Genomic DNA, 9,122 nt, shown 5'->3' with positions numbered 1-9,122 from the left:
CCTATTCTGAAACAGAAACCATGAAAAATGATTATCTTCCTGATGAATCACTCTTTCTCATCAACACATTATACCCTTGGTATGGAGATATTATTGTTCATCTTCAAACTCCGAATTTCCGACCTGAGTTATCTCGAACTGATGTCGTCGTATTCAGTACCAATCTCAACAATATACTATTGTTGGCGATACACTTTATCATCATGGTGCTAATTCTGTTTTTAGATGATGTTTGATGCATAATGAAGTTGAAAAGGAATTAAATGTATGTCATTTTGAGCATGTGGTGGTCATATGTCAGGGTTTTCCACTACCCAAAAAAATTTGTTCACTGGGTATTTCTGGCCTTCCATGTTCAAAGATTGCATCACTACAATCCCGAAATGTCATAATTGTCAAATATATCATCGCAAAAATGCGTGGAACTCCTACTTCTCTTCACCCAATTATTGTCATCAATCCCTTAAAAAATGGGGCATTGATTTCATTCCATGTAACCTTCACTCGGCTAGGGGGCATGGGTATATTATCCTAGTTGTGGATTATTTTACAAAATGGGCCAAGGCGATACCTACATATAAGGATGATGGTGAAACCACTACTATTTTCATATTCAATCATGTCATTTCTAGGTTTGGTGTTCCACAAGCCATCATCACAGGCCATGGCATCCATTTTCGAAACTTTATGATGACTGAACTTACTGCAAAGTTGGGCTTGCATCATGATAACTAAAGTCCATATTATCGATAAGCAAATGGCCAAGTAGAAGCCATGAACAAAGTTTTAACCACTATGCTTCAACAGATTATAGGAATTCATAAACGAAATTGGAATTTAATGCTTTTCTCAGCTTTGTGGGCATATCGTACCTCAAAAAAAACTACGACCAGATTTACACCCTTCCATCTAGTTTACGGTCTACAAGCAATCTTATCCATTGAATGTGAACTCCCATCATTGAAACTAGCAATCAAACTATTGCCTACTACTTCTGAAGAGGAAGAACATTTTTTTGTACTTAGCACATTTAGATGAGACTCGTCAAATGATGCAATGGCTAGCGAGACTCCTAAAAAATGAGTTAATGCACAATTTGATCGAAATGTAAACCCTCGTGTGTATTCAGAAGGTGACTTGTTCTTGGTTTACAATCAAGAATATGATAAGTTAGGAACCAATGCGATTGAACTTATGTAACATGTGCCCTATATCATAAAACATGCACTTGCAAAGGGTGCTTATGAGCTAATTGACTATGACAATATTCCTTTGGGTAGGGCCAGAAATGGGCTTTACCTTAAAAAGTAGTATTCATGATTTACTACATGGGTACATTGTACATTGTTGTATCATATTTTTTATGGAAATGTTACTTTTTTTTGCAAACTCCTTCTACTTCCCCTACTTATCTTTTGTTACGCTTGATTTTCATGTGTCAACGCTCCCTCAAAATTACATTATCTATGCTGATGGAACTAGTCGTAGTACTCTAAACCTATCTTCCGCGACTTGGGATTTTTATTCACCCATCGATGAGTTATAAGGCTGCATGGAATATGCCTTGGTAAAACGACAAACAATATTCTAGAATATAGTGTTGTCATTGAAACATTATCTGATGCTATTTCATTTGGCATTTGTCATTTAATCATTATGGTGGATTCTGAACTCATAGTATTCCATTTAAATCACATTTATTCAGTTAGAAGCTCTACAATGTAAAGTATTTTCTTATGGGTCCATTTATTGGAAAGATAATTCGATTACATTAAATACCAACATGTTCCAAGACATTTAAACACATTAACCGATGCATTGGAAAATTATGTGTTAAATCGACATTTGCAACATTTGTAAAAAGAAAAAAGTAGTCATTCACATATTCTACAAAATGAGTTGAGAAAATAGAAGTAGTCTTCATTAATCATAATGCCTATAAAAAGTTTGAGTTTACAAAAAAATTTCATCCAAGACATATGAGGCCCCATGACCTTTATTATCCGAACATGCCAATAGACCAAAAAATAAAATATAGCCCTATGACTATTAACTAAGAATGATGCTCATGATAATAGACAATGGCACGAGCCACTCGTCACAACAAACAGATAATTTTCTCAGGTACATATACTGTGTGCCTCTGACAGCAAAGAGGAAAATCATCAATCCCAATGTCTGGGATATCCAGAGTTAACCTCTCTAGGTTATTCTCAAGCTCAATCAAAGTCTCTACTACATTTGCATCTTATGCCACAAGAGTTGGTTACTCATCACGTCTGGAAAACAATCGCATTTTTGTCAGTATAAATGGTCCCATATCCACATGATAATTTTAGATGATTAGTCTTGGATGCAAAAACGAAACAAAAAAATTTGAAAAATACAAAACCACCAAAGTGAGAACGTTTACCCATATCACCCCATTGCATTCCTACAGGAAGAGGAATGTCTGGATCGCTTGTATAATCCATACTCGCATTTCGGTAATCCTCAATCATGATGATTTGGTGATTCAACCATCCGAAAAATGTAGAAGTATATCTGACCACTGGACCATCACCACCTCCATGGTGGGCCATCAATGTAACCCACTGCAACATAGGAGGATCTCGTGGGCCTCCCATCTCCATGGAAACTTGTGGGCAAAGGATAGGAATCCTTTCCAAAGAAAATGACACTACTATGGCACCATACCCAAAGTTCTCTACTTGACCAGTCTTTTCTCTAGTGTGTTCTCCTTTTAAATTGGTAGCAACTCCTTCACACCAATTGAATGCAGTGGGCTGCAAGCACTCGAGATAAATCTGCATTTGAGATTTGGTGATAAGGTGAAGTGCGTCACTTCCTCATAATTGAGAATTGGTAAATGATATGGTCCAAATTAGGAGTGTTTGGATGTCCTTGATATCAATTCTTCCACCACTAAGTTTGGATCTCAGAACAAAATGCTCGGCTAAGTTTTTGTTGTTTCACCACCTGACCTACCACCAAACAATGTTATATCAATTCCACAACGTGATAACCCCATTAAGAAATAGATATCATCGACATCAATGGTTAGTCTTTGATCTCCAATATGAAAACATTGGTCTTGGACATTGCAAGCCCTCACTAATCATGTCAACAAATATACTTGGGCTTTCATTCCTGGAATCATGAAACATTTGAGTAAGCCAAAAAATTGCAATGCTTGCATTGTAGCCATATAATTCAATGCTTCAACATATTAAGCTTCATTTTCTCTCTCTCTCTCCATTCCATTTTAACACACCAAAGACCTAAAATCAACGCGGAAAAAGGGTTAGAAGATGAACATGGAAAAATTTGCAAAATATTTGAGAATTTTTTATTTATTTTGAAAGCCCTCGTCACCTTGCATAGCTGGATTTTACAAACAGTGTGCACATGCGCATATCCACTTTAGGGAAACCAGGCAAGCTACATTTTCCTAGCACTGGGAAAATCAGGCTTGCACACCCCCGCTAAAGAGCGGCCTTGCAAGCTCGTGAATGCACCCTAAATTCATAAATATGCTAAAAAAATTAGAAACTACCTTGAAATTGCAAAACAAAAATTGTTAATGTCAAGAGCAAAGAATGATATATTACCTGGAGAAGACGATACATGAAATGGTTCGCCGGTGTGATCACAATCTATTATTGAAGATTTAAGTGATAATGCACTGTCAAGAGCTCCCAAATGGTAAAGAGCTTTTTTATTTTATGACTTTTTATAAGCAAAATAGGCCTATTAAAATAATATTTTTTCCTTATAGCTTCTTAATTTCAGAATATTTTAATGTTTTTACTATTTTTCGATCATTTATGATAGTTTTTTAGTTTGAATATGAAGTTTACAGGATTATTTATGAAAATAGATCATTTTGGAAATGAGTAAACTTTTATCACTTTTTCGGGCTCTTAAAATTCAAGAAGAAGCAAAACCTTGGAGTTACCTTTAAGCTCTTTTATGACCCCTGAAATATGAAAACATTTTCGAGTATGCCTATTTATTTTGAACTTGTTAAAGTAAAAGAAGAACGTGTACTTGGTATAAGTTTACCCCTTTTACAGAACACGTAGATTATTTATGAAAAAGGTATACTTTGACTAATCATGATCAAAAGAGTTCTCTCCTCCATGATTTTACCATTTTCCGGACATGAGAGACTAAATCTATGAAAAAGGACATTTCATAGTTTACTTATGCTTTTCTCCTAACTCCCTAAATATGAAAAACATCGAGCTTTACTTTCTCTTGGCTTGTTAAAATTTTACATTGAAAGAGTTGTATGATTCTCCTTTTTATGTATTTTTCAAACTCTTTAAATATGAAAATGACATCGAGTTATCCCTTCACTGGACTCGTAAAATGTAAATAATGTAGGACTCGTCAATAATGATGAGACCAAACCACTCATTCCCAGGGTTCCTTAAAAATACTTTGAAGGACTCATCAAAAGGATGAGCTTACAGGACAAGCACATGCTATCCTCCTCAACCTTGAATAAGAATAAATAGGTACTTGCCAGTAATGGTGGGGGGAAATTGGAAAGAAATACTTGTTCTCATATTTTAAAAAGGCAGTATGTCTCTCTTGAATGTGACATTCTGTCACCTTTGTGTCTGGGTTGGAAAATCCATTTGTTGCTCAGTTGATCACACCTTATTGAAAGTATTAAAACTAATTTTTGGTCTTATTTGTGAGTCAAATTCTACCATGTCAAAATGTTGTGTCACGGATATGTTCAAGAGAAGTTTAACCTCATTCAAAATTACATTCCAATTGTTAGCCATCAATCGTAATGACCATCCCTAAGTCAGCCTTAAATCACTCCAAATTTGTTCTTCAAAACTTGAGAAGAGTTTTATGTTGTAGGCCCTGCTACGATGGGTCACTTATAATTGAATTCAACTCATTATGTAGGAATTTGATCTAGAAACCTCCTTTAGTACCTTGAAACCTGCATGCCTCAATGGCAGGTTTCTCGCCTTCGACGATAAGTTCTCATCATTGACCTTCAATCGAATGATTCTATGAGTGTTTGACTTCAAGAAATTTAATCACACTTCATAGATTGTATTGGGGTACCTTGAGAACCATTTTCATTATTGGTGGTTTCTCTTGCACCTATTAACAGTTCACATCATTGACCAATAATTAGGTGGTTTCTACCATCTTCGACTTCAAGATATTCACTCACATGTCTAGATTCATACTATGGATCGATAGAGATAAAGACCGAGAACCTAGATCTAGTTCCATCCATCCAAGTTGTGTGGAGTTTCAATATATTCATGATTGTAAATATAGATCCATATTTAATGGCTACATCCATACTTTGTCTATTGTTGATATGGAACCTAGTATATTTCCATACTAATTTTTTGAGATATCTTTACTGTTAGTGTGGGAATGCCTACCTCAATGATGATTATATGAAGATATTGTATTGTAACACTCGATTTTTTGTTTCAGGTCTCCAACCATGGTATCTAATCCAAACTTCTACATGATAAAGTGCTTCAGTCCTCAAACATATTTTCTAACTTTGGACTTTAGGGGGCAATATTTTACACATTATTTTGTCACCATCAGGAAAACAACCTCCAATTTGGATCTCTCACTACCCGATGAAGTGTTCCAAACATCCCTCTACAATGTTGGAAGAAAAACAATCCCAATGACAACAAGAATTATGGATTACATTCCTCAAAAACCTATTTTAAGAACTTGCATAATTTCCCTAGCCATTTCTTGCACAAGCACATTTTGAACATTCTGGCATGCAGAAACCTACGCTCTATATTACACTACAAACTATGAAAATATCTTAATGAAGGTAAAAATAAAAAGTGATTTCTAGAAGCTTTGTTTGAGGAATATTTCCCAACTGAAGGCTTCGAGCCCCTACATACTTTGGCCTCATCCCATGTTTATGGATCAAACTCCCTCTCTTTTTGGAATCCTGATCCCTCTCTTTATGGATCTCATCTCTTGAGAAGAGGATCTCAAACCTCCTCCTCTTGGCCTATAAATTCAACACTTATCAGAGGGTAAAGGGATGACTTGGGGATGTAAACTTATGTTGTCGAATTAGGGCTGGAAACTTCTCACCTAAGGGGAGGATTGGAGACCATTGGGAGGAGGCTTACATCACCAAGGCTAATGTTGTATTGTTCCTTCTTATTCAATATTAATGCAAGCAACTCTTTCTTCCCTATTTTCACTTGTAATGATGCTCTTTGCAAAGCTCCTTGATCTTTTGCATAGTTTATAATTGAACAGTAGATTAACATGGTACTTTATGCTATGTTTAAATTTCCATTCACTTTGCATTTCACTCTTTATCTATGTTATGCTTTTATTCCTTGTTTATTTTTGTTTATGCAGATCTTATCTTGAAGTAGTGAGGAAAAACTTTTGAAATCATTGAAAGGACATCCACAAGCATTTCGTAGAAAAGGTAAGAGGCTCTTGCACATTTCATACATCATATTTTAGTTATAGATTAAGGAAAGGTAAAAATTACTTATTTGTTTCTTTCTAGATTTGTCTCTAAATCTAGGGAGATCGCTCTTATCTGCAAGAGTGATTTTCCTTCCATAACACTTCTTCTTCCTCATATCTTTTCAATTCTTCTTTTGCTTGCATTTCCTCCTGTTATTTCCTTTCCCACTCTTCCTCTTGTTTCCTCTCTACTTCCCATTGTTTCATTTTATTTTATGCTGCCATAGACGCCTCTAGAATGGTTGAATTTTCTTTAAACTTGCATCTTTTCTCCTCTACTAGGTTATGAGAAACCTTGCTCTTGTATTTGATGCTTACTGGATTGCGCTTTTCTGGCTTCTTTGCTTCCCAAGTAAAAATTCTATTTGGAATTGCATTGGAAGGGCTTGCCTAGTTTCCTGGTGTATGTGACCGAGAGGAATTATAAAAATTCTTGATCTTTTCTTCGTCCAGCCTGATAAAGGTCCCATATGGTTAAACAAAGTGAAACTTGGCACAGTGTTTCTTGCAAAGTCCTTTGGGATCATATTGATAAAAATCTATCGTACAAAACCTGAGGTTTTCTAATTCTTTATCTTCATCTTCTACGACCTTCAAGTTCTCAATCTCATAAGAGTCCACCTATAAGGGAAAAGCAGGCCACGATGCCTTATTTCTCCTTTGCAATACTGCAGTTAGACCTGTGACAAAATGATAAGCAACCTCTTACATGACTACTTTGTCTGTGGCTTACCTCGATAATAGATTAGATGGTTTATGGGAGTCAAACAATATGTGGTACGTACCATCTGGTGAGGTAAACTAATCTACAACATCCAACACTGAACTCATTGCCTCGCAAGACATGCAAGGGGATTCTTCTTCAAATATAATTTGGTATAAGAGCTTGAAGAAGTGATCAACCAGTTTTTCAAAGACTCCTCAATAAATGCATTTTGCTAACAATATGCAATAATTATGGATAGGAGGTTCTTTAGGTTCCCATTTCCAATCCACGCCAAGGAATGCATTGCGAGCACATATTACATCGAGCAGGTAGGAAGACATGGAGAATTGTTTCTACATGCATTTTGGTGGATTTTTCGCCTTGTTCACATTTATCATTAGCTGCTAAGACATAAGATCAAGAAAATTAAATATATTCCTTTATGAGACAATCTGACATAGCATGTAAACCCATACTTTTACGAAGGATTCAATATTCTTGTGTTCATAAACTCAGCATCACAAACCTATCAAGTACTAAAACATCTTTCTAAGTGATTTGTTCTTGTAGGTATTGTTTGGTGTCTTGTGAAAATTTGCCAATTCCTTTACCCACATCTTGACCACTTGTTTAGGCTTAGGCAAGTTATTAATCAAGTGGATAACATGTAGTTGGTAGGCGCAAATTGGTGCCCATTGTCACTGTTCAGTGACATGTTCTTTGTATTCAAGCCTTGTAGAATCCATGTAATGACATATGCACATTGTAAGATTAGGTATTTGAAAGTGACCTTGGGGATCGCTGACTATTAGATGTTGATGTAAATGTGTCTTCTTCATATCTATTTTAAATTTTGTATTGGTGAATGCATCCTAGATATTATTCCATGTGATATCAGAGTCTTTCTCAATGTATAATTGCATATCAGATAGAAAGGGAATTGATATTGAAGGAATTTCAATAACTTCCTTGGTACTACCCTCGTTTTCTTCCTGTGATGTTGATCTCTTGGTAGGCATGGTACTATCTGTTAATCAGGGAGAATGAACCTATAGTACCTATAGTAAGAGATGCACTCTTGGTAATAACAAGTGAGATTTAGCAGATCAGTTCAAGAAATCAATATTAAAGCAAACAAAGCACTAACTAAGGAGAGAGATTAAGCAATGTTGGGTGGCAAGGGGGTAAATTCGGCTCTAAAATTATACAATGCACAGTGAGAGAGGGGATTGTGTAGTATTTACTAACAGAGGGATGGCTTGATGGCTGGAACTATGCAATGCACAATCTCAACTAGCCGAAGAGAAGGAGGATTGAGCATTGTGTTGTCTTAGTGGCCAAGTCGGGGCATTGCTAGCTAGGATTGCACAATTCATAGCTAGAGGAGGCCAGTGATAACACATTCCATAGTTGCAGCTGGAAAGGAGGGGGGCTTGCTACTTGGGATTGCACAATGTACAGTGGGAGGAGTCAGCAAGCGTTAAATATGTTGTATTTCATTCTGGGAGAGAGGTAATCTTTAGATATAGGACAAAGGAAGAGAGAAGTTTATATTTACTTTTGAATGAGTTATATAAATCATTAGCATCAGTAAAAAAATATGATGTAAAGTGAAGGAAATGCAAGCATAAAATGACCAACAACAATAATTGATGGTAGGCGAAAAGGCTAGGAAGGGATGCGACACTTGTAAAAACGACTTGACAAAATGAAACATCACTTGTATAAGGTAGTAATAGCATAAACACTAGTAACTACAAGAAGAAATGGGAAAAGTGGCACTTGCAAACACAAAAGTGATAAAAGTAATGAAAAAATAAACAAAAAGTGAAACTTTCCTGGAAAAGAACTACAAACCAAATCAAAGCTCCTTGAACTCATGGGGATGGCTAGAGATCCAATG

This window comes from Pinus tabuliformis, chromosome 1_2, assembly GCF_031772625.1.
Source record: "Pinus tabuliformis cultivar Carrire ecotype Pingquan chromosome 1_2, CPIR1, whole genome shotgun sequence".
Classification (NCBI taxonomy): Eukaryota; Viridiplantae; Streptophyta; class Pinopsida; order Pinales; family Pinaceae; genus Pinus; species Pinus tabuliformis.
The sequence above is the reverse complement of the archived record's forward strand: the minus strand, read 5'-3'. Positions refer to the sequence as shown.